Below are 26,860 nucleotides of genomic sequence, written 5' to 3'. Positions count from 1 at the left end.
TATATATATATATATATATATATATATATATATATATATATATATAGAGAGAGAGAGAGAGAGAGAGAATTATAGTAGAATTCAAAATACATTTATAACTGTCACCAAAAATACAATATAAAATTTCAAAATGAAGCTAAAACAATAATTTAGGTAACACTGACCAGAGTGAATACATTACAAACTAAATATAATTTGTTCCACTAATTCTCCTGCATTGTTCTCCTTAGAGTTTACTGATATGCCCACACTAAAGCCTTGGTCATGGATTTAATTAAATTGGGACAGGGTGATGGTAAGTGCCAGAGTGTGAGCAGATCTGAGCACCTCAAATGAGTAGGCTGCCCTGAACACTTCTGCTTTAGTTCACATTTTCTTGGCCTCATCTGATTGAGGCTTTATCTGATTCCATCCTTAACTTTAGAAAACAAATATGTGCAGACTTTGTCCCATTTAGAGCTTATAGGGATTGCCTCACTTCATATATGTGTGATGTATCTCTTGTCCCCCACCCCACCTGAGGGCTTGCCTCATTCCAGACATGTGGATACCTGCGGAAGCTCTTTTGACATTCACATATTCTTAAACTGCTACTAAGAGTAATTAATCTCCCCCGCAAGTACCCCTGGGCAATACTTAGACAGTAGGTGTTAGGAACCAATAAACAAATGATTGTCTCTTTCATCATCACTAAGGTAGACAATACTGAAATGCATTTTATAAGGCTACTCAGACATTCCTAGTAGGATTGAACACCATTATCCACAGTGGTAGCCAACTTTATAATAATCATTTACTGCTTTTTCCAGTTGCCTTTTCCTCCTTTCCTATTTTACTCTCCCTAGTTATTCATGACTACTGCTTGTCTTTGATTTCCAAATAAATTCCCTTCAGGTGAGCACTTGCTTTAAGCTTTGGTTTTGTAGAACCCAAACGTGGTTCATAGTAGAGGACTATTTTGTCCAGCAATGTCCTAGCATTATAGTTATGAATAGAAACCCTCTACCTTTATCCTTAACATACATGTTAATTGGTTTTAATATCATAACTTAACTTTATTTGGGTTTTATAAAGTTTCAGTTAATACCTGATGTAGCTGTATTTTATTCACAAATCTATTTCCTCCAATCATATGTCTTTTTTTTTTTGAGAAATGCATTATATTTGGCTTAAATTTGTGTTCTTTAACCATATATACTGTTCCTTATATTTCTAATAAGAGAAAAAATATAAAAATATATATATATATTTAATGATATTCTACTACTTTATTTTATGCTCCCTCCACACACACACACACACACACACACACACACACACACACACACACCAATCTCCTATTCCTCTCACACAAGCTTTAGTTTTTCTTCCTCTTGGAGGCTTTTAAAATTCTCTTTGGTGTGTTTTCTCTTAAGCAGCACTACAAACTACAAGTGCTATCAGCTATATCCATGGGAAATACACTATTAGAAAAGTTGAAGTTTTCTTAACTTTCTTATGGAAATTGTTGAGCTAAAATTTACATTTACAAATATGTATAACATATATTTCAGTGTAAATTGTAGCTTAAAAAATAAGTAGATTAAGATATAGTTGTTATTAACTTGTGGAACTCCATACATAGAGTCTTACTGTATCAGAATGCCCTATAGTGGGGAATAAACTATTTTTCTTGTATAGAATGCTATCTCTCTGCTCACCCACTTGACAAATACCTATGTATCATTCTGTCTCAATTGAAACAGAATGAAAAGCCTTTTTTAACCTTCTCGGTAGTCTTAATTTTTGTTTAATTTTTATTTTGTACATGCTTGTGTTATAAATTTCAAATAGTTCCATTATTGCAATCGCCATAGACTATGTAGTCTAAAATATCTAAAGTGTCTTTGCTTTGCACACTGTCCAGGCTTGGTTCACATACCCAGTATCTCTTGCTTAGAATACCACTAGTCTTTTCCTCTTTCCATGTCACCAGAACATTTCTATAACACAAACATATTTATATCATTACCTGCACTATCACAGTAGCTTAAAAGCCCTAATTTGTAAGTAGAAATGTTAGAAATGGTCGTAAGAACTGGATTAAATTATATTCTCTGCCATTTAGCAGTTGCAAAGTTTTATTGTTCTGAGAGTTCTTTTAAAAACAAACAAGACAAAATTTCCCAATGGATATATTTACCTTGCATGGTTTTCATGAAGATTAAATGAAATGACATTTATTAAGTGGTTGGCATACTGTTTGACACATTTTAGGCAGTGAAACATAGTAAGTTCTGTTATTATTTATTGTCCTCTTCCACTTAGAAAATCTAAACTTTTTATCATACAAAGCAGGCCCTGGGAAGTTTGCCATTGTCTGCCTGCCCTGATTCAATTTCCACCACTAGTCTTTCACTTGCTACATTCCAGCAATTGTGCCTTATATATAGTTTCCTAAGTAAGACATGCTGCTATGTGCTTCCATTTTAGTCCAAATATGCACCAAAGGCCATGGATTTCATAGAGTTCAGTTTAAATATTAGTTCATCAGTGAAGTTTTTCTAGAACATTTCTACATTTTTCCATTATAATCTCACTTTTCCCTTTTTTCTGTTGCTATACCCTGTAAGTTCAAAAACTCAATTGAAACCTATTATTTCCTCCGGTAAGTCTCTTGTATCGGAAGTAATATTGATGATGTATATTAGTTCTCTTTTTTGTAGGAAAAAGAGCAAAGAGAGTCATGGCAACATACATGTTATGTGATAATTTTAAATTGCAAAAAAAAAATTCCCATTGGGGTAAAATTGGAACATTGTAAATGCCAAATTTTAAAGTGAAAAGAATGTTTTTTAAATTTATTTTAGCTTATTGTATCCAAGTCCCTGAAAATAAAGAAGTCTATAATTTTTTTTTTTAATCTAACAAACTATTAGATTCTGGTGACATGGAAATGTTTGTGATGGTTATTTGACAGCACCATAAAAGCACTTTTCCAGAAAAGAGAAACCTAAAACAGCTGATATCTATCTTCTATGCCACCACATCTGACAGACTGGAATACTTGTACTTTATACAGTTTACAAATAAGAGGAAAAAACACCATTATAGGATCATTTGTCAAATGCTTAAAGCCAAATAAATTAAAGATTTGGGGTTGCAGTAAAGTGTACTCATAAAAACTGCTGCAATAAATGTTTAAAAGATTGCTGCTTATTTTTTGCATAGCAATAGAAATTAACCAAAGACCTAAGGGAAAGTTGATTAAGCATAAAGGCAATTATTTGTCAAACAGAATAAAAAGGATCAAGAAATAGCCTATGTATATCATTTTGTGTGCAACAAAGCAGAGAAAAGTCAGCATTGCTATTTAAACATTCCCAAATTTGTTGGAGAGCCACTAACCAGCTTAATATAGCGGCCTTGAAAGGAACCACACGTGATTATAGCATTTTTTTCTGTAAACATTAGCCAAGAATACAATATTTTTGTACTAGTAAATAACAAATAGTATCCTTTACATAAATTTCTGTCCATGAGTGTATTCACAAGCATAAAATATTGGTACATATTTTATTTACTTTAAAATGAGGTATATTTGGGGGAACTGTCAATCAAGATTGCACAGTAGGTAAATGCTGTGCTCACTTCCTCCCATTACCACATCACATCAAAATTATAACTAAATTAAAAAACAACCACTCTTGTGAATCACCTAAAGACTAGCTGAACAGAACTCCTATAATGAAGGCTGAAAGAAGAAGCCACGTTGAGATGGGTAGAAGGGGCAGAGACCGGGAAAAGGGCTGTTGCCACAGGCTTGTAAAGCAGTTAAGAATCAGGAGGACATCTCAGCTGCTGAGGTCTCTCCTGAAGAGCAACGGTTACCAGATGCACACTGGGCTCCACAGCCTGTAGCAGCAGTTCTGGGAAGAGGTCTCCCACAGAGCGGGCTGTGAAAATCACCAGGGACTCAGTCTGGATGAGACAAAGGTTTGTCTAGACCCAGCCCTTCTCTTAAGGGGCCCTAGCACAAACTCACTCACAAACACTTACCCAACTTCCAGTGAAGGGACAGCAGCTTGAAATGCAGCAGGGACATCAAGGAGCAACTGAATTGTCTGGCTTCAGAGGGAGAGATAGAGGCGCTGCTCACTCTGGGACTAAATTGCTGGCAGGTGCCATTGTTTCTTTGTTGAGCCCTCCCCCTTCAGCCTGCAGGTGAAGGTGGGTTCCCAATCCGTGTCTCCATTAACCTGAATAACACTAATCTCACCCCATCCTGGGAATTCTCTGAGATCCTACCCCACCCCCTTTCACACCCTCTCCCCACTGAACCTCAGTCAGTTGCTGTTCCTCACAAGTGGCCGGACTCACCTCTACTGTGGACTTTCCTAAAATTTTTCAAAGGTCCACAAACTTTAAACAAGTAGTAGCTGGCCTCTGCATGTCCTATACCTCTTTCTAATCAGCCCCAAGCCTGGCACTAATGGCAGCCAACATCAGTTCACAGTATAACTACTCTCAGGTGCCTCCCAGCCCAGCACAGGCAACTACCAACAGCAGAGGACTTTGTAGCTCCTACCAGGTGGCCCTGGGCCATGCACAGGCAGTGCTTGAACTTGGCCTACACCAGACCCCTTCTCAATAGGTCCAAGAATCAACCCACCTGGTGGCCAGCTTCAGAACACAGCAGAAACCCCTCCATTAGAGCCCCCAGACAACATACCAAAGAGTGGACTTAGCAAGCACCAGAACCTCACTACACTTTATATTACAAACCTAGAACTTACAACAGAATATTTGTATGTTTTGACTGCTCTAATTCTTATTACAATTTTTTCTGTTTACTTTGGAATTAATTTGCTCTTTCTTCAGTTTAAAATGTTTTTAAATTTATCTTGAGATTTTTTTCTTTGACCTATGTGTTATTTAGAAATGAGTTATTTAATCTCCACATATTTTGAGAATTTCCAGTTATCTTTCTGTTACTCGTTTCTGGTTTAATTTTATTATAGTCTGAGCGCAAACATTGCATGATTTTTTTTTTAATTTCTTAAGGTATGTTTTATGGCCGAGAATGTGATCTGTTTTGGCAATTATTCCATGTAAGGTTGAGAAAAATGTTTATTCTGCTGTTGTTGGGCAAAATAGACTATTGACATCAATTGAATCCACTTGATCGATGGTGTTTTGAGTTCAACTATGTCCTTACTGATATTCTCCTTGCTGGATATGTTCATTTCCAAGAGGGAGAGGTGTTGAAGTCTCTCTCTACCATTATGGATTCATCTATATCTCCTTGCATTACTACCAGTTTTTGCCTCTCATAATTTGATGTTCTATTTTTAGGCAGATACATGTTAAAGATTGTCATGTCTTCTTGGAAAATTGACCCCTTTGTCCTTAGATAATGTCCTTTTTTTTTCCCCTAATAAACTTCCATGCATTGAAGTCTGCTCCATCTAAAATTCATGTAGCTACTCTTGCTTTCTTTGATTAGTGTTAGCAGGACTTTTCTCCATCCATTTAATTTTAATATATATGCGCCTTTACAGATAAAATTGGTTTCTTATAGACAATACATAATTGGATCTTATTTTTGGATCCACTCTGACAACTTTTGTCTTTTCATTGGACTATTTAGATCTTTGATATTTAAAGTGATTATTTATGTAGTTAAATTAATAGTTACCATATTTGTTACTGTTTTCGATCTTTTATCTTGCTTTTTGTTCTTGTTTTTGTCTTCCATGCCTTTTGTTTTGTTTTGTTACAAAACATTACAAATCACTGCATTAAATCATTATCCGTTATATTCAAATTCTTAAGAGGCCTGCCAAACAGTATGCTTATTTGTTGAGGGGAGGGATAGGTGGAGCTTAGGAATTACAAAGAGAAATATATTGCCCTCATCCTGGAGGTAATAATCTAGTATTTTCCAGATCATCAAACCCCTAAAACATCACCAATGTGGGAAGCCTCTGAGTCTTTAGAAAATGTATCTCCACCTTCATGAATTTATGAGTATTACCAGGACATCCAAGGTACTTGGAACTATGTCTTCTTCAGGTCCAATTTACACACTGCCTTAAAAATAGTGGACAAGATTTTGTCTTTTGGAATACCTGGGCAATCAAGATCACTTTGCTCTATAATGTAACAAAGAGAAGGCAAGTTATTACAGCTGTTGCACTGCATGCAAACTGCTTCATGTCATCTCTCCTTACTAGGACTGAAAAAATAAAAGTCTTAGTCAATTAATCAGATCGAATGCCACATAGCAAGTGCCAGTGGCTCTGCTGCTCTTCTCAAGTGAAGTTACCAAATCCAGCCAACAACTGCAGTTGAAGATGTTACCATTGATTTGATACTAAACTTCCACAATCTGCCATTATTTTTCTGTATTTATTAGGAGGCAGAATGGTAAATTAAATGAGAGTAATGGTGGGACAACTACCTTACATCATTTGAGTCATTGATAGTACCATTAATCTCTACTCTTCCACCTGAGATGCAATATTGCTCTGATTTACTGTTTTGAATGGAATGGGAAATACAATTTCAGACCTTCCATTTGACCTTCCAATAATTAGAATTTTACTCTATAGGCAAGCAAAATAATGTGATGCTTGTAAATAACTATAGGGTGGATCTGTGGACCATTGGATCCACTGTTAGACATGCTTGGATTAGGGCTCCATTTACTACCTGGCTTTCACATATTCCCACTCTAACTGGAGAACCAGGGTGGCACAATACTCATTATTTCTCAAAGGATCTGGTTAGTCCGCTGTTGCTACAGGAAAGGTTCTTTTGTTTGTTTGTTTTGTTGGTTGACATTGGGGGTGTTGGCCATGGATTCATTGAGGAAGAATTGGGGGTATGGGCAGTACAGTGCCTTTCATTAAAGGGTCTTGTCCTCTGTGAAATTACGGTCTCCCATTTTAAGGAACTGGCTCTGATCTGTTAAATGGATCAATAATAATGATTGTATAATGCAGCCACTGAGCTCAGCCTTTTATTCACCAGATCTTGACCCTTTCTGGTTGTACAAGTCAAGCAAAATCCTCATCAGCAGCAATTTCTGTTGCCTTTGGGATACTATTGTCCATCAGCCATTGACGTACACCTTTGTGGGTCAGCACTCTTTGTTTACCATTACAGCTACAGTGCTCTTTATGAAGAGTATATTCACTTGACTTCACTGGTAATTGTCGCCATGTGGCCTCTGCTATTCTAAAACCCACCTATCACTCATTACACTAAAGAGCTCACCTCTCTTAAAATCTTTTCTACTGTCAATCCTGATCTATAGTAGACCATGACCACTGTCTAAATTATGTTTCCCTCCCCACCCACCAATAGGCCATTCCTTATTACTTTAATAAATGGAATGCCTTCATCCTCCAGGGAAACAGTGTCAGCTAGTGAGTTAATTTAAGACATGACCCATGCTAAGACATCAGACATCCAATATGCAGTTGTACATACAAATTTAGATCTAACTAAAAATACTAGTATTTTTGTATCCTCCTTTCTAATCAAGCTACTCTAAAAATAAAGTGCTGGGTACAATTTTCAGGCAAGTCTCTCTCCAACTGTAGAAGTCTAGCTTTTCAAAATCTTCTATAGATGCCTTCTGGCTTGCTTCTCATGCCTTAGACTGGTATTTGGCTAACTTGAGCTTATCAGTCTGTCTTCAGTGCTTAGAGAACACTAAACAAACTATTTGATTATCCTTTGAGTTACCAACATTGCTATGTATCTCAAAATTAAGCTTTTTTATAAATGAATATATGTCTTTCCACTTGTATCCCATCCCAATTCCTCCACCTGTAAAAAAATCTTAGTAATTTTGATGCTGTAGCATGCTAAGTATTACCAACTCCTTGCTTATCAATAACAATGGTTTTCTTGTTTCTGTTTCAAAGTCTAATCCTGGAAATCTGTTTTCTAGGACTTCTTGTGATGATGACTGTATTAATATGAAGTCCAACAGACAATGACATTGAGATGAGAACCTAAGTGAATTTAGGTGAGTGGGAAAGTGACCCAGAGAAAGGAAGGGAGACATGGGTTTGTTGTAAGCTAGTTACCACTGTGATAATCTAGAGATTATTTCCACTGGTTCCCTAGTACCTGTGTAAACATGTATGAGGGGTGAGAATGCTGATATTTAAACACCTATTCTGTGAGTCATTGTGAAGGGCTGTTCTTGGAGAGCATTTATTCCTGGCACATCCAAAGTATCACACAAGAAGGAAGTCATACTTAAACAGCCATGGAAAGCCACAGAGAGAAATGTAGGTGCTAGTATGGAAAGATGAGTTGGTGTACACTAAAGTGAGAAGGGCTAGAGCATGAGAAAGGAGTGCAAACAATTTTAGCTACTAGATTTACATTGTAAATTGTATTTGCATTTAAATATAACAAGAATCTTAGGAGATAGGTACTTCCATAATCCTTATTTAGAAGAGGAAATTAGATATAGATAGGTTAAATGACCTTCCCAAAATCAATTAGTAAATAGTGGTGGTGTGATTCAAAAACTGAAATCTTCAGGCCACATTTCTGAACTTAATCTCCCTAACTAGTACCATTTCTATAGATTTCATGATGTACAATATATGCCTCTGATAATTGTAAATTAAAAATAAATAGTACAATACCACAGAGTAAATGTTAAACTGTATTTTTATTAACGTGATCAAAGTTAGCTTTTGAATAATGTATTTAACACCTAAAACCAATAGAAACTATTTATTCTTAGGTGTTATTTGAATATCCTAAAAAATCAGGCAACCAACACATAAAAAACATTTATTACTATTCAGCAACACAGACAATTCTCTTTATATTGAGATAAATCCCTCTGGCAGTATTGTAGTATGTAAAATATTTCAATGACAGAAATTGCTTTATTTTCACAATAATATTATGGAAGGATAGTTTTCTTTTGGTTAAAAATGCCACACCTCATTAAAAGTACATCTGAGAGGAAATCAGTAATTCTGCCACCATTGAGGCATTCTCAGTATATGTCAACTTAATGAACCAATCATGAATTGAAAATGTTTTAGGCATCTTAAATTGTCAAACAGAACTAATTTTGTTAACCAATTCTGATGTTCTTGATCTTAAAACACTTCTGTGTCATATTTGTGCATACAATTTGTTTTGCTGATTGATTTAATATTAGCTTATTGACTAAACTACCATTTTTTAAATGACAAATACTATTTTTTTCTAGTAATAATTGGTAATGTGAAAAATTGTTTATAACTAAAGCCCTTTTTAACTATCATTGATAGTAGCCATGCTTCTTCAACTAATAGTGTCTTTGTTCAAGGGATGGTTTGAATTTTAATTAGCTGTTTGGATTTATACTTTAGTATTTTTTTTATAGCACTGTTCCAGTCTATACCTATTGATAAAGGGTGGAGGTGGGAAACTTTAAAATTTAACCTCTAAATTTATATAGACCTGCACTTCAACATTTTTTATTCTTTCTGCCAGGATATTTATTAGGAAAAATAGCTATTAATTTTTTAGTCATTTTAAGTTGCTACTTTGATTGAAAGATTGGACTTTTTGTTTTTTGCATTTTCCCAGGTATTTTGCTTTTAATTAATACTCAATGTGTAATTTTATACTTTTATTTACATGTACTGCTTGGCATTGCTGCTAGGAGTAAAGAGGATCATCTGATGGGTCTTAAAGAGTGGAATAATTGAGTTAGATAGACATTTTTTTTATTAATCTATCTAAAATAGGTCTAATAACAATGGTTTTCTTGTTTCTTATTTGAAAACACATTTTCATTTCCTTCCTTGCTAATGTGAGGTCCTGAAGGTAAAAAAGAAAGATAATTATATTGCTCTAGTCTCCTTTCTCATCCAAATTCTGCTTCTATTATATGTTTGATGCCCACTCTCTTGCCTTCTGTGACTGCTGTCCTACCTCTACTCTACTTTAAACTAAATGGGGAATACAGTTGCTTTTTCATTATCCAAAATGTCCTTCTGTTGAGGAATGCAGGATTTATTATTATTCAGGTATGGTGAAGCCAACTGATCAGGAGGTGATAGCCACTGATGATTCACAGTTCTAAAGAAGAAGAGGTTATGCACTCCACATAAAGCTGCACAAGAGGACACCAGTGTTAGATGTTAATGACAGGCAGAGACAGAGAGTGTGGAATTGTGGAAGACCCATTTTCCTGGTTTTCACAGGAAAGAATAGGCAAGGCAGTGTAATCAGTCTACGCAGGTGTAGGATTGGCAAGTTTGAGTGATTTCAGCAGCTCTGGTCCTGGGGTGATTACAGCAGGAGAATAGTGGCCCTGAGTGCAAGAGCCCCATAAAGGAGGAAATTAGAAGCTATGGGCTCTGTATTGTTTTGCTTGTATACAAAAGGCATGCTCACTAGAAAGTTAACTGCTGTTTGCAGGCATTAGGATAACCTAGGGAGGTGCAGTTCCTCTCTGGTCAGAAGGGCCTCAGATGCCAAAGCATCAGATACAAAAACTAGAAATGTGATTAATAAAGGCCCACCCTGTCTCTATATTTTTAATATATAGTTAACAAAATTCAAGCAGAAATTTTTTCACACTGTCTTAACTTTTACAAATGTTTTTGAGTAAATCTGTATTATTTTTATGTGCACATTTGTGTACATACATATGTGAGTACATGTGCAAGTGTGTGTGTTTGTGTGTGTGTGGTGTGTGTGTGTGTCGCACATCTGTACTATTGGACAATAAGTTTTGTTTTGGTGATATATATCTAATTTGCCTTTAATGTCTTTTCAATAACTGTTTCTATATTAATAAATATCTTCAAAATATGTAAGTGCTTTAAATTCGCTTATAACTCAAATATCCCCATGTGTTCCAATTTTTCAGTAATCTTTATTTCTAAAATCTTAATAACTTATTTGAAAACACATTTTCATTTCCTTCCTTGCTGATGTGAGGTCCTAAAGGTAAAAGAGAAAGATAATTATATTGCTCTAGTCTCCTTTCTCATCCAAATTCTGCTTCTATTATATGTTTGATGCCCACTCTCTTGCCTTCTGTGACTGCTGTCCTACCTCTACTCTACTTTAAACTAAATGGGGAATACAGTTGCTTTTTCATTATCCAACATGTCCTTCTATGATTCTCTCTCAGAGGCTTTTGTAATTTTTTTCCTTATAGGATTTTTTTGTGGCTATGCAAAAACATAATTTTGTGACACCATTTTTTAAAAATGTCTCTTGTTTGCTAACTTTAAGCTCCATAGAGCAGAGGTGATCTGTCCTGTTCACTGCTGTATCCCCCAATGCCTAACAGAGTGCATGGCACTTGGAAAGACTCTCTTAATAAATAAATGAATGAAAGTTTGTGGGTTGAAAGATGAATGTGTTAATCAAACTGCTGTTTTAATAATGAAAGCTACTATTTACTGAAGACAAGTGCCAGGAAATATGTTTTCTCTTTTATACTCGTAACATATTTTAACTGTAACAACAATGTCATAATTATTATCCTAATTTGCAGGTAGACTTAATACAATGTGGCCCAGGTGGTGACAAAGCTGAGATTTGAACAATATTCCCAGACTTTCAAGCCCAAACCTTATATTTTATCATATATATATATATATATATATATATATATGCTTTAAACAGTTAGACATTGTGAGAAGTTGCATATAAAAACTTATTTTTACTCTCTACAACTGAAGAATAGCATTTTGTATTTCCTACTGTTTTATTTTCTTCATGGAAACTTCCCCAACATAAGCTGATCTCCCAGCCAATCTTCAAATTACCGTTACAATGTTTGAAGTTATTTGTTATTAGCACTTCTCACTTTATCTAAAATCCTCTTTGCAGTTTGTTAGTATAATAGGCAGACATGGTTCCACCCTCTGGTTCTTTTATTTTCTTCATACTTAGAAGAGCATGACTCTCATTCTTACTCTTGTGCACTCATGGCTTTGGGAAAATGCTAAATAGATGATTTCCCCAGAAAGGTCAAGAATCACTGACACAAAATAACTACATAACTTTGACCAAAGTTTCAGGAAGGGTATTCCCCAAACAGCCATACTGTCAAGCATATTGTGATGTCCAAAAATTGATTTCAGACTTAAGGAGCCTTGACTATCATCTGGGAAATGCTAAAATGAGGGGTTAATTGATGCAGTTCCAAAGAAGATCTGGTCCTCAGCATTGTACTTCCTCTCCTGAATAATTTATACTGATTAGATTTCAGTTATCTTTCAATGACTACCTTACAGGGCTACCAGTAGTGGTGAATTTGCAGATGCTTATTTATATTACTATTATATCAGTGTGTTTTATTGAAAAATACAATGAGATTTTATTTTGATTTTTCCTTTTATTAGAGACCATTTCAATAAGTGTCTATTGATAATTTCTGGATGGTGGAAACACTTATCTCTGTAAGCACTCTCCATAGTCTGTTAAATACTGGTGAAGACACTGAATAAATAATATAAATTTATTACATTTTAAAAACCTTAAATTTATGTTTTATTTTGTTTATTAATATTAATTTTCACTTAAGTTTGAGTTTGTCAAGATGACTTTGTTCTTATACTTCCATTATAAATGGTTTAGTGCCACTTACTTTCTCAGTATTAATAGCCTATGTTGTCTTTTAAAAAAATTATAAACATGAGCAATGTAATTACTTAAAGTGGATTAGCAAATCCAATAAACTAACAAACATGTGATTTCCATGAAAATTGGCTGTTCAGGAAACTGAAGTTTCCTTAGGAGCTGTAGGCATAAATCATTCCGATCACTCAGCAAAGAACACTATTTCCGCATAATTAGTTTGATGGCCACATGATACCAAATAGTCTATTTTTGCTTATTTTTTAACTCCAGGGACTTCATTAAAAATTGTCATTTTTAAAAACTATTATACATCCAGGTTTGAGAAGCCAAGTTATTTGACAATGCCATAGTGAAGCTAACCTTCTGAGAAATAATTTACTGAAATACCTGATAACTAAGAATACATTATTTTGATTAATATGTTCATTGTTACCCCCTCAATGTACTTCCATTCTCTGAAATCACTTTGTATCCATTTACTTTTCCATGTAAAAATAATTTTAAATGTTTTAAGCCAAAGGTTTTGAAAACTATAAGATAATTTAGTCATTTTCACATATTCAATATTTAGATATTGCATTAATATTATGTATTTTGTATGGTAAAAACCTAGCATCTGCAAATATCAGACATAACGTAGGCACTAACCATATTCTTTGGTTTTGGCTGCTACTCTCGCTATTCTAAAGATGGACCCATACAAAACTAGGACAACATTTTTTTACATGAACTTTAAATATGTGCCTTTGATATGTTATAGATTTATTATGCCAAGACACCAGATGGAGACCTTGTGTCAAAACCCAAGAAGAGCTTAATAACAAGGAGAGAATCAAATTCTTACATTTCTATAATCTCATCTCTATAAGCATTCTTCATCATAGAATGAAAGTGGTAAATATCTCATGTGTACATATACTATCTTGTTCCTGTTTCCTCAACTTATTTTATGGACTTTCATTTTGTATGGTTTGTGCAATTCCACATGGACTACTACTGAAAATTGAATATATAGGATCCAAGATGGGGGAGTAGATAAATGCTGTGCTTGCCTCCTGCCATGACTACATTAAAATTACAACTAAATTATAGAACAATCAACCATCTGAAGACTAACTGAAGTCCTATAACTAAGGATAAAAAGAAGAAGCCACAATGAGACTGGTAGGAGACAGAAAATGAGCTGGTACCACACCTGTGTGTGGTGGTTGAGAATTGAAAGTGATGTCTCAGTCACAGTGGTACTCCCTGGAGTAAAGGGTTCTAGTCCCACACCAGGCTCTCCAGCCCAGAGTACCAGCACCAGAAAGAGAAACCTCCACAATATCTGTCTGTGAAAAACAGTGGGGATTCTGACTGCTCGGTAAAGAGGGAATGCTGTGGGAAACCCAGATGTCCTATTAAAGGGACCACACACAGGCTCACCTGCTTCCTGGCACTCACCCTGAGCTCTGGCAGAGGGATGGTTATTCAGGAGGAGTCAGAAACAATCAAGGAGAGACTGAGTTGTATGGCTCCAGGGCAAGGACTGGAGGGATAGTCACCATTTTCCCTGTGTAGAATTTTTCTCATGTTCAGCTGGTAGGCATGCACCATCTGTGTGTACAGCCCTCCCCCACACAGCTAAATCTGAATCTGTATTGGCCTGGTGAGCTCCACTTGCTCACCATGGTGACTTACTAGGACTCTGCCCCTGCCAAACTGGAACAACAGAGGCACATTCTCAGCCAGCAGCAATCTCCGCTCGTGTCACACTCTTTCTTTGACAAGTTTTAGGGAATTCATTGGCCCCAAACAGGAGGCAACTAGCATAGGTATGACCTGAGTCTTTTGCTGAGTAGTTCCAAGCTCAGCATTGGAACCAAACCAGAATCTACATTAACCTGGTAAACACTACTCATCTCACCCCTGGTGACTCCCTGAGACCCCACCTCACCCAATTCAAATACCACATGAGGTTCTATCAGGAGCTGAGTCTTACTGGAGTTGGCAGGTGGCAGCAGGCCTTGGAGTGCCCTGGGCTTTTTGCAGAGCTACTCCAAGCCAAGTTCTGATAGCAGCCAGACTCATTTTGCAGCATGGCCTCTCCCATGTGCCTTGAGGTCCAACACAGAGAGCAAACAATAGCATATCACTTTGTAGTTCCTATCACATAGTCCTTGGCCAGTCACAGGCAGTGGCTGACCTGGGTCTGCACTGGAACCCCTCCAAAGCGGCCCCAAAATCAACATTCCTAGAGGTCAGCTTCAGGCCACAGCAGAGCACCACCACCCAATTAGCCCCATAAGCAGCAAACCAAAGGGCAATCTCAGCAGACACCAGAACCAAATCAAACAAATCCCGCTCTGTGAGTTAAGCACCCCATTCAGCAGCCCATGAGTTGAGGATGTGGCCAAACCCCACAGCCAATCATCTTGAGGGTCAAACCCACCCACAGATGTACCAATAGCAATCAAGGCTAAATTATAACAGGAGGGCACACACACCCCACACAAACTAAACTCCAAAAGCACCTGGTGCAGGTGACCAGGGAGACTGCACTACTGGGCCTCACATGGTACTTACTATATATGGCCACCCAGCCAAGACAGGGAGATACAGCAGATGCACCCAATATAGAAATGAACACAGAGAGGAAGCCAAGATGAAGAATCAAAGAAATATGTCCCAAATGAAAGAAGCCCCAGAAAAAGGCCTAACAAAATGAAGGCAAGCAACCTAGCAGATACAGAGTTTATAACAATATTTATAAGGATGCTCATGGAACTTAGTGAGAATTTCAACAAAGAGATAGCAAACATAAAAGCGGACATAGAAACCATAAAAAAGAATAAGGCAGAAGTTCTGGCTGGAGAAAGGATGAAAAAAGATAATTTCAGGTTAATGGAAATGAAAAAAAATCTGGGATAGCAATACTTATATCAGGCAAAGTAGACTTCAAAACAAAGGCTATAATAAGATGCAAAGAGGGACATTACTTAATAATAAAGGGATCATCCAACAAGAGGACCTAACACTAGTAAAAATCTATGCAGAAAACATAGGAACGCCTAAATATATGAAATAAATATTGACCAACATAAAGGCAGAGATTGACAGTAACACAATGATAGCAGGGGACTTTAACACCTCACTGACATTGACACAAAAATACACATCTTCCATACAGAAAATCAACAAGGAAATTGCAGCCTTAAATAACACACTAGATCAGATGGATTTAATTGATATTTTTTGACCATTTTATCCCAATGCAGCAGAATATACATTCTTTACATATTCACATGGAACATTTTTCAATACAAACTACATGGAATATATTCTAAACAAGTAAAAGAAAAAAAAATATGACAAGGTCTATAACTTACTCTCAAATTTTTCAGTAAGAAGGAAAAAAAAGATATAGGTAAATAGAGACCAAATGTAGCAAAATCCAGTGAATGATTAAAAATTTCAGTATCTCTGTGAAAGGTATACAAGTGTTTAATATACCATTCCTTCAATTTTTTTATAGGTACAAAAATTCACAAAATAAGAAATTGGAAAAAAATCAACAATCTAAAATAGAATGTCAACTATGGTATAATTGTTCACACTGTCTTAAAACATCTGTTTTTTAAAGCTTACAATATTTCTTAGAAAAATAATTATGATACAATTTATAGATTTAATTGGCCACATTCTCTCTGTCTATATGTGCTCTCTCTCTCTCTCTCTCTCTCTCTCTCTCTCTCTCTCTCCACAAGAATTTGAAATATGCAGCACTGTATTCTTATTTTACTTTCTTGGTTTCAGAAACACTGATTGGTCCTAACTGGGAAGCATAAAAAATGGTTCATTTTTCACCTTAATAAATAACACCTTTTGAGTAAAACAAAAAAAGTGTACTATCAGAAAGCTAAGCCGTACATATAAAAGCAATTAACATTATTTGAACTAACAAGCTTCAAATATAACTAATGGTATAATCAACACTGAAAAGGAGGTTCATCATTGAGCATTTGGGTTAAGGTCAACAAGTAAAGAGCACCATTTTTGTTTTTGTGACAATGTGAAATCCTGTCACTCAACCATTGTATTAGGAACAAAGAGGTATGCAGTGGTTCCCTCCTCTTGCTTTTATAGCCGTATTCATTATTGGTCCACATAGGAATTACCAAGAAAAAAGAAAATCAAAATCAGACAAGAGATGGTGAAAAATTTGCTTCAATCATGATACATTAAATTATACTGAGAAATGTTCTACTTGAATATTATGAAGTGTATAGTTTCTGGTTATATAATGAAGTTTTTAAAGGTATTAAATGCTAGAAATACATAGCTATAATACTCAATAACATTTTTATTATTATTATTTGCTGACTTAGTGCTTTTTCTAATGATAAATTATGCCTAATATTCAATGAAGAAGAAGGCTAAGCATTGTAGATGTCCAACTCTATGTTTACTATGGTTCTAAGAAAAAGAAAGAAGGAAAGGAAAGGAAAGGAAAGGAAAGGAAAGGAAAGGAAAGGAAAGGAAAGGAAAGGAAAGGAAAGGAAAGGAAAGGAAAGGAAAGGAAAGGAAAGGAAAGAAAAGACGAACTTTGATTAGCCCTAACATTAGCATTTTCAAGATGAAGAAGACAAAGTTCAAAACAAAAGCACAGCTGGCATTACATGCTAGATTTGAAGACATCCAACTAGATTTGAAGACATCCAACTAGATGTATATAAGTACTGTCCAAATCAAGCACAGAAATTAAATGTCACCAAAAGATTTAGTAGTTCTGATTCAATATGTTCCATTTTGATAGGTCTGAGAATTGTGAGGATCTAGAAATATTGCAGCAGATTTGATGAAATACATCCAATATATTTGATTGAAACTTCAGGTTTCAAATAACAACCAGATACATGCAACTTTCTCTAAAAGCTATTGTATTCATAAAACTTAATTAAACCACTTAAAATTCTAGGATTCACTAATTATCATAGTAGTGTTTCCCTAGCTATTAATTCCAATTTTGTTTTCAATTCAGCTACCTCTGTTTCTTTCAAATTTTACTTATCTTTCTTAGAGGACAAGTAAATTAGCCAATTCAGCTATAAAATTCACTAGAGAGGCCTCTTATCTTTCTTAGCTTCGTTTTCTGCTGGTTTATATGATCAGTGACAGTAAAACATCTAGTATCTATATTCCTTTTAATGCAGAAAAAAACAAATTTTTATGCTCTGCATTCATATGACACTTTGAAAATACTAGCATGTGTTTTAACATAGTTTAAGTCATTGCAGATCTTTGGTTGTAGATGAATAATGAAATGCTGTAATTTACATGTTGAGCAATTATAAAGTTACTCTTTCTCCCTTATATCTTGTGTCTCTGCTGATCCTTTTTCTTTATATTGTCAAATGAATGATTTCTGTCAAATGAATCATCAAAATATATTTGAATGTAGGTATGTCTGTCCTAGAACAACATGTCAGTCTGTGACACACACAAAACAGGAAGCTCAATTCATTATATATCACCTTTTTATTCACACCTCCTTAGCTTTGCTTCATATTAAATGCTAAATAAATGTTGCATAAAAGAATGGATTCACATTTTCCCTGATTTCCTGGTCACTTCATTGAGAAGTTTCCTATTCTTTTACGAACGCTTAAATTATATTTACTACTTACAACATTTTAATGTATTGCTTTGTACTGATGTTAACTACACATTTTACTATCATTATTTTTATTATTACTACTACTGTTATTCCTGTTGTAGAGTGTAAGATTGCCAAGTAATCATAACTCAAAATCACTTTATAAATAATAGTTTATAAATTATGATGTACATATAGAATAAATAAAATGCCCATACTTCCTTATTTAAAAAAGTATTATATTTCTACTTATGTTGAGCTCCTGAATCAAAGAGATTGATTGGCTGGAGCTCCCAGGAAGCACTAATGGGATTTGAGAAAGTGAGTGAGGGAATGAAAGGAAGCCAATGAAGGGTATGGTATTAGCAGATTACTACTATATGCAGCTGAAGCTTGATCTTAATGTGGACATTTGGGAGACATGTATACAATGCTTCAACATTATGCTCTCTTGAAAAAAGAGGAAATTGGCATATTTGTCTTCCAAATGTTGAATGCACTGGACCAGTGAATTCCAAAGGGATATGGATTGACCACCAAGAGTAACTGCAGTAATATCAAAGAAGGGGGCATACTTTATGTTTTGCAACCAACAGAAGGTATAATAATTGTAAAAGAGAAGTCAAAAAGAAGAGCTGTGGTTCCATTGACTTTTCAACCACAAGGATCTAAAATTCCATAGCAGTAGAGTCAACCTGCTTTATTTGCATAGATAAACATTCAATCTAGAGTGTTAATTGTGATTAATAGCAGCTTAAATGTATAACACTCCTGTCCAGATCATTTTCATATTTGTCTATTTCTGTCATGAGATAAATTCCACTAGAATTTAATTAACTAAATATGAATTATTATTAATAATAATATTCAATATTAATAATAATTCAATATTAATAATAATTAATAATTTGTTTTAAATATTTAAATTAATCATTTAATTTATTCTCAAAAATTTTCCCTTGATGATAATGGATTAAGATTGAGAAAGAAGCTAATCACCTTTTTGAATTACATTGATTTTAGTTTCTTTAAAACCACAACTTTGCATAATAATAATATTGAAATAAGGGTCAGTATGCATCCTTTGAATCTTTTACGGTTAATCTTTTTGCTTAAGTGATTTATTAAAAGTGATTTCTTCTTCACAAAGTCTCACTAATTTTTATAATTGTTTCACTTTAGAATTTATCTGTGAATGATTGTATACATTTCACTTTGAGCTCTCAATGAGCCTTTCACAATTAATGAAAATATGTGTGTTTGAACAAACAAACAATAAAAAATGGATCAATGCATGAATGAACTAGTTTTTCACATTCGTATAATTGTTTATGAACATTTCTATTATTATCATAAAATATCATATAACATTAGAATTATCTTTTTATCTATCATCCACTTTTACTTGATAGTAGGTGTCTTCAGGTCAACATCACTTGTTATTCTTTGCAACCAGTTCCAAACAGGTTATGGATAATTGTTCAATGATAGAAGGAATGAATGAATATCTAGCAGCCACTTTAAATCATCATCTGCCAGTTAAGAATTTTATGCTTTTATTGAAATGGAGTAGAAATATTGGTATTGGTTTGAAAATTATTGCCTCTCTGTGACAAAAACACACAGCCTAGCATCTATGAGAAAAAGCAATCATTTTCCTGGTATCCAGTTTAAAGCACAATTAAAGTATGTGGACTGTACACAGGAGCCAACTGAAAGACAATACAATGGTTGGCATTTAATGCCAAAGAATCCAGTTGAACATGAAATGGTTATGTGGTCCCCGTAGGCAAAATTATTTAGGGGTTGTAAACTCGCAGCTGAATATACCTAAACATATCTTTTATTTAGCCTATAGAGTATTTAATATTCTTTGGATTTAAAAGCCCTTGCCTGGAATAATGTGTTTGGGTTCACCTCCAACACTACCAGTCTCTATTAGAGTGGAAATTCTGAAGCTGATTCACAGACTTCTTTTTCCTTACTTGGTCATAGATGTTATTTGAGTTTGTAAGATTGTCACCCTGGAATGCTATGCAACGCCACACAGCTATTTAAACTTTGCTTTAATGTTTCTTTTTAACAGACTTAACCTGCAGTTTTCATGTCACATAAACAAACGTTACTCCACAGCATTTCCTTGTAAGTTTCACTTAGAATGTATTTCACATCACTTTACAGAAAGCGAATTCATAGATCAAAATAACATGTATGTACTTGAAAACTAACTGCAATACAGAAAATACTTACTATATGCAACTAAAGAATAAAAACATGAAGGTGAATTTCCTCATTTTTAATGTGTCTTATCCAACTGCTTAGATATTCTGTTTCTCAGCTGGAATGTTTTTGCTCCAACTCCTCAGGACATTTGACAGGTCTAGAAATTTGTGATTAAAGTCACATCTGGGAGGGGAATGCTACTGGCATATAGTAGGTAGAGACCAAGATTTCTCCTGAAAACCCTACAATGCACAGGATAGTTCCTTTCCCCACCCTAGCAAAGAGTTATTCAGCTCAAAATGTCAATGGTGTTGCGGTAGAGAATCCATGCTGTAGAGTAAATAATATCAAGTTACTTATTACATTTGCCAAGTGTCTAATTCTCTACGTAGCTCTTTGGACAGAAAAAATAAACCAAAATTCTCTCTTTAAAATTACTATCTGTGTAAGAAAAATAAACCAATATACAGAAAACAACAAGAAAATCACTCATTACAAACCAAATAGGTTGAATGAGTAAGGTAGATATAGTCTCAATGACAGAAAATCAAGTGTTCAGAACCTTCAAATATTTTACATTTTGTTCTCCCTTAAAAAGAACATGGAAGAATATATTTCTGGTTTTGTTGTATCTGCCTAAAAAGGCCAGCATTATTGCATCTCACTATGTCTTTGATTCATGGACTCAACGTTGCTGGTGTATCTTGAGGTGGGAAGAATGATGAAAGAGAGGGACAACAAGCAGGAGAGTGGTCCTTGTTCCAACAGTAACCATTCTATTTTTTTTCAAGAAAAACAAACCCTTTCCCAGAGACCTCCAGCCTGCTTTTGTTTACATTTTAGTAGCCAGAGTATGTTGCATATGATAAGGGAGCGTAGGGAAGCAATTACACAGATTTTCAACCTCAATAATGAGGAAAATAATTGAGAATGTGTTGAGTTGATCACCAATAAAATTCTGCCAAAAATATTAGGTTGGTGCATAAGTAACTGCGATTTAAAAAGTTAAAAATAATTGCAAAAACTGCAATTACTTTTGCACCAACCTAATACATACATTTATTTGTGCCATAGTTTACAGTAGGAACTGAGAGTATTGCCCTCAATTAAAAAAAAAATGTGGATCTGAAATATATTAAAGTGTTTATCCAAAATGGATGGTAAAAAAGATAAAAGCAGGATCTGCACAAGCACTGCAGACCTAAAGCATGGCAAATTTGTAATTATAGACAATATTGTGGCTTGTTCTTAATATAAAGCAACAGGAAAATGTGAAAATAAAAGGTGTGATCAGGAAATACAGTGAATGTTTAAATAAAAAACTTATTACAGTAAAAGACACATTGCCATTAATTGCCCTCAAAATACACACAGACACCCCTTCAAATACACCTATCTATCCCATCATTCTTACCACTTTCTGAAGCAGTTCTGGAAGTCTTCTTTCCTGAGTGTCTTTAGTTGCGCTGTTGTGGCTACCTTGGTGCTCTAAATCGATTCAAAATGTTGACCTTTTATGGTCATTTTGACTTTGTGGAAGAGCCAGAAGTTGCACACTGCCAGATCCAGTGAATAAAATGGATGAGGACATACTATAATGTTTTTATTTGACAGAAATTGCCATGTACCAGGAGCGAAGTGTGCCATGGAGCATTGTCATGATAGAGGGTGATATATGGCACACTTTAAAATACAGCTTCTCTCAAAGGTCGCTCACACCTGAATGAGTGCACTGAACAAGTTGAAACTTATCATACACTGTTACTAAGTTTCCACATTCCACTTCCCATATCAAAGATCACTGCCTTTCTGTTGTATGGCATTCAGCAGCAGCATTCATCATATTTTGTTATCATGATGGAAAGGTTCCATGTCACACATCGATTCTGCTATGGCAATTTCTGTCAAATAAAGCATTTCAGTGTGTCCTCATCCACCTTATTCACCAGATCTGGCATTGTGCGACTTCTGGCTCTTCCCCAAAGTTATAATGATTCAGGACATCGAAGCAGCCATGACAGCGCAACTAAAGACACGAACGAGGACTTCCAGAACTGCTTCAGAAAGTGGTAAGAATGATGGGCTAAGTGTGTTCAAAGTAAGGGGGATTAATAGCAATGTGTCTTTTACTATAGTAATTTTTTTAAAATTTAAACATTCACTGCAATTTTTTTTATCACACCTTGCATTTTCTTCTAGGGGTTCTATGGTTTTGGGCCTTAACGTCTAAATCTTAGTCCAGTTTGAGTTTATTCTTGTATAAGGCATAAGAAGGTGGTCTAGTTTCATTTTTTTGCATGTATCTGTGTTTTCCCAGCACCATTTATGGAATAAATTGTCTTTATTCTGATGTAAATGCTTGCTCCCTTTGTCATAGATTAAATGACTATATAGTCATGGATTTATTTCTGGGCTCTCTATTCTGTTCTATTGATCTATGTGTCTGTGTTTATGCCAATACCATGCTTTGATTACTATGGCCTTGTAGTATAATTTGATATTAGGTAGTGTGATACCTCCAGTTTTGTTTTTTCTCAGGATTGCCTTTGCTATTTGGGATCTTTTATGGTTCCATATAAACTTTAGGATTATTTGTTTTAGTTCTGTGAAAAATGCCTTTGGTATTTTGATAATGATTGCATACAATCTGTAGATTACTTTGGGTAGTATGGACATTTTAACTATATTAATTCTTCCTATCCATGAGCATAGTATGTGTGTTTCCATTTACTTGTATCTTCTTTAATTTCTCTCTTCTATGTAGTATAATTTTCTGAGAACAAGTTTTTTTACTTCCTTGGTTAAATTTATTCTGAATTTTTTTTTTTTTTTTTTTTTGATGCAGTTGTAAGTGGAATTGTTTTCTTAATTTCTCTTTCTGATAGCTTGGTATTGTTGTATAAAAATGCAGCTGATTTCTGAGTGTTAACTTTGTATCCTTCTACTTTAGTAAAATCATTTATCGGTTCTAATAGTTTATTTTATTTTTTGGTGAAATCTTTGGGATACTCTCTATACAGTACAATGTCATCTGCAAATGATGACAATTTTACTTTTCCTTTTCCATTTGGATACCTTTTATTTCTTTTTCTTTTCTGGTTGCTGTGGCTAGGACTTCCAATACTATGTAGAATAAAAGTGGTGGAAGTGGACCTCCTTGTCTTATTCCTGATCTTAAGGGGAATGTTTTTAGTTTTTTCCCATTGAGCATGATATTTGCTCTGGGTTTGTTGTACATTGCCGTTATGATGCTGAGATATATTCTCCTATCGCCACTTTACTGAGTGTTTTTATCATAAATGGATGCTGGATTTTGTCAAATGCTTTTTCTGCATGTATTGATATGACCATGTGATTTTTATTTTTTAAGTTTGTTTAATGTGGTGTACCACATTAATTGATTTGTGGATATTGAACCAACCTTGCATACCAGGAATGAATCCCATATGAAGGTGGTGTGTGATCTTTTTACGTATTGCTGAATTTGGCTTGCTAATATTTTGTTGATGGTTTTTGTAACTATATTCATTAGAGATAGTGTCAAATATCTCATATATTTCTTTTTTATCTTTTCTTTTTTTTTCTTTTTCTTTTTTTGTGGTGTTTTTGTCTGGTTTTGGAATTAGGGTAATGGTGGCCTTGTAAAATGAGCTTGGGAGCCTCCCTCCTCTTGCACTGTTTTTTGGAATAATTTGAGAAGAATAGGTGTTAATTATTTTCTGAATATTTGGTGACAGTCACCTCTGAAGCCATTTGGTCCAGGTCTTTCATTTTGGGGGAGCTTCTTGATTACTGATTCAATTTCATTGTTACTAATCAGCCAGTTCATATTTTATTTGTTATGGTTTCCATGTTCTTTATGCTCACTATCTCTTTGTTGAAATTCTTACTAAGTTCCTTAAGCATTCTTATAACCAGTGTTTTAAACTCTATCTCTGGTATGTTGGTTGCCTCCATTTCATTTAGTTCTATTTCTGGAGGTTTCTTCTATTCTTTTATTTGGGACATGTTTTCTTGTTTCTTCATTATGGCTGACTCTCTGTGTTTGCTTCTATGTATTAGGTAGATCTCCTATGTTTCTCAATCTTTGCTGGGTGACTTTATGTAGCATGTGTCCTATGTAGCCCAGTGGTATAGTATCCCTGATCACCTGTGCATGTGTTCCAGGAGTGTCCCTTGAGTGTTTTGTGTGTGTTCTTCTGCTGTATTTGAGCCTTGATTGTTTTGGGCATGTCAGTGGGTTGGATTGACTCCCAGTCTGACTGGCTATGATTGGCTATGCCCGCAGTGTATGAGGTGTGTGGGGGCTGGCTGACCACTGAGAGAGGGATTCACCCCTATGGACTTTTGTGCCTGTTGAGACCATCCATTAGGTGTGCCACTTGTGAGACTAACCAGTTAGTGATCTGGTGTGGTGTGGTTTGAAGTTGGTCTCTGGGTGTGTTGTTTCTGGTGTCTCTTAGGAGTATCTCCTGTGCCAGCCAATTTCAGCCTTGCCTATGACCAGCTCGTGACTACCTGACAAGAGCAACAAAACTATATGTGGTTGAGTGCTGCCTATGCTGAACCTGGAGGCATGTGGGGTTGGGGCTGCCACCAGTATTGGGTCTGGAGCAGCTTACCAAAAGGCCCAGAGCCCCCCAGGTGTATTGCCACCTGCTAGCTGCCCATAAGGCTCAACTGTTAAAAGAACCTCCTTAGGTGCATGTGCTGGGCTGGTTGACCTGGAATTGAGAATGCCCTCAGCAATGCAGTCCTAGCTGGGTGGGGTGGGCTCCCAGTATGCCAGGAGGCATGGTCAGTGGTTTTTACAAAGTTAATATAGATTCAGGTCTTCACAATGCCCAGCCTGTGACCACTTTGCAAAGTACCCAAGTAAACTTCAGCCAGCTACAACTGAGCTTAGGGCAGTGCCTGGTTTGTGATCACTCTGTGAATCACCCTGAGAACATTGCAGCCAGCCACCACTTCCCTCAGGCTTGCAAATCCCCAAGGGCTGCCCATGAGAGGTTGCGGTACAGTTTTTTTTCACTGACAGCCACCCAAAGACCTCATGCAGCTTTGGGTGGTCCACTACTGTAAAAGGCTTCCATGACCTGTGGGGTGGGGCTGACCACCTATGTGCCAAGAGTGCCTTTGGCTATGTAGCTCCAGGTGGTTAGGGCAGGGTTACAGGGAGCTATGGGGTGTGGGTGGTGGTTTATATAAAGTTTCAGTTCTTGCACCAGTGCCAGGCATTTGACCACTTTGCAAAAATGACTTGAGAGCACCATGGCCAATCACCACTCACCTCAGCCTACAGGTCTCCAAGAGCTGCCCAAGAGAGGCTATATTATAGGGTCTGGGTCACTGTTCACCACCAACAGTTCCTGACTTGCTGTCTGTGTCTATAAGAGTCTTCCACAGCTTGTGGTGCAGGGCCCACCATTTAGTAGTGAATAGTGGCCCAGGCTATGCAGCACCAGCCATGCAGGGCAGGACCCAGAGTGTCACAAAGGTGGTGTGCATGAGCAGATTTCACCAGACCAAGATTTGGCCTTTGGAGGAGGGTTCAACATAGGAAAGATAGCGCTCTCCTGTAGGCTACATGTGAGGTTGGCTCCACACAGGGACAACGGCTCCTATCCCTCCATCCCTAACTTTGAAGCCACACAACTCTGTCTTTCCCCACATGTCTCTGTTACCCCTCAATCTGCTGCCCCTCTACCAGAGACCAGGTGAGCGTTTGCAAGAGAGTGAGTTTGTGTGTGGTCATTTTAAGAGAGCATCTGAATTTCTAGCTGCCTTTCATCTCACTGGGATGGGAAGACCGAGACCTCACTGATTTTCACTGTAAGATGTTGTGGGAACTCCTATTCTTGGCACAGGACTCTGAGGATGGGGAGCCTGGTGTGGGGCTGGGATCCCTCCCTCTTCTGGGTGGATCTCCACCACTAAGGTGTCCCTCCCAGTGCTCAACCACTATCTGGATTTGGGGTCAGCCCGTTGCATGTTTCCACCCCTCATATCAGTCTCAATGTGGTCTCTTCTTTATATCCTTTGTTACAAGGTTCTGTTCAGCTAATCTTCAGATGATTCTTGAAGTTGACTGTTCTATAATTTATTTGTAATTTTGGCATGATCCTGGAAGGCAGCAGGCATAGCATTTACCTAATCTGCTTTCTTGGACCTATTTCCTAGGACATCATTTTTAATTAAATTATTTTTAAATGGAGTCAAGTGTCCATGTCCATAATATATCTCTATTCGTTTTGGTTTTCCTGTTATTTCCTCCAATAGATTTCTTTAATGTACCCTATAATGTTTTGACAAATCTGTTCCCCCACCCCCAGCTTATTTGTGTCTTAATTTTTATTTCTGAGATGTAGACATTCTAAAATAAAAAGT

This window comes from Rhinolophus sinicus, linkage group LG01 (genome assembly GCF_036562045.2).
Source record: "Rhinolophus sinicus isolate RSC01 linkage group LG01, ASM3656204v1, whole genome shotgun sequence".
Lineage (NCBI taxonomy): Eukaryota > Metazoa > Chordata > Mammalia > Chiroptera > Rhinolophidae > Rhinolophus > Rhinolophus sinicus.
The sequence above is the reverse complement of the archived record's forward strand: the minus strand, read 5'-3'. Positions refer to the sequence as shown.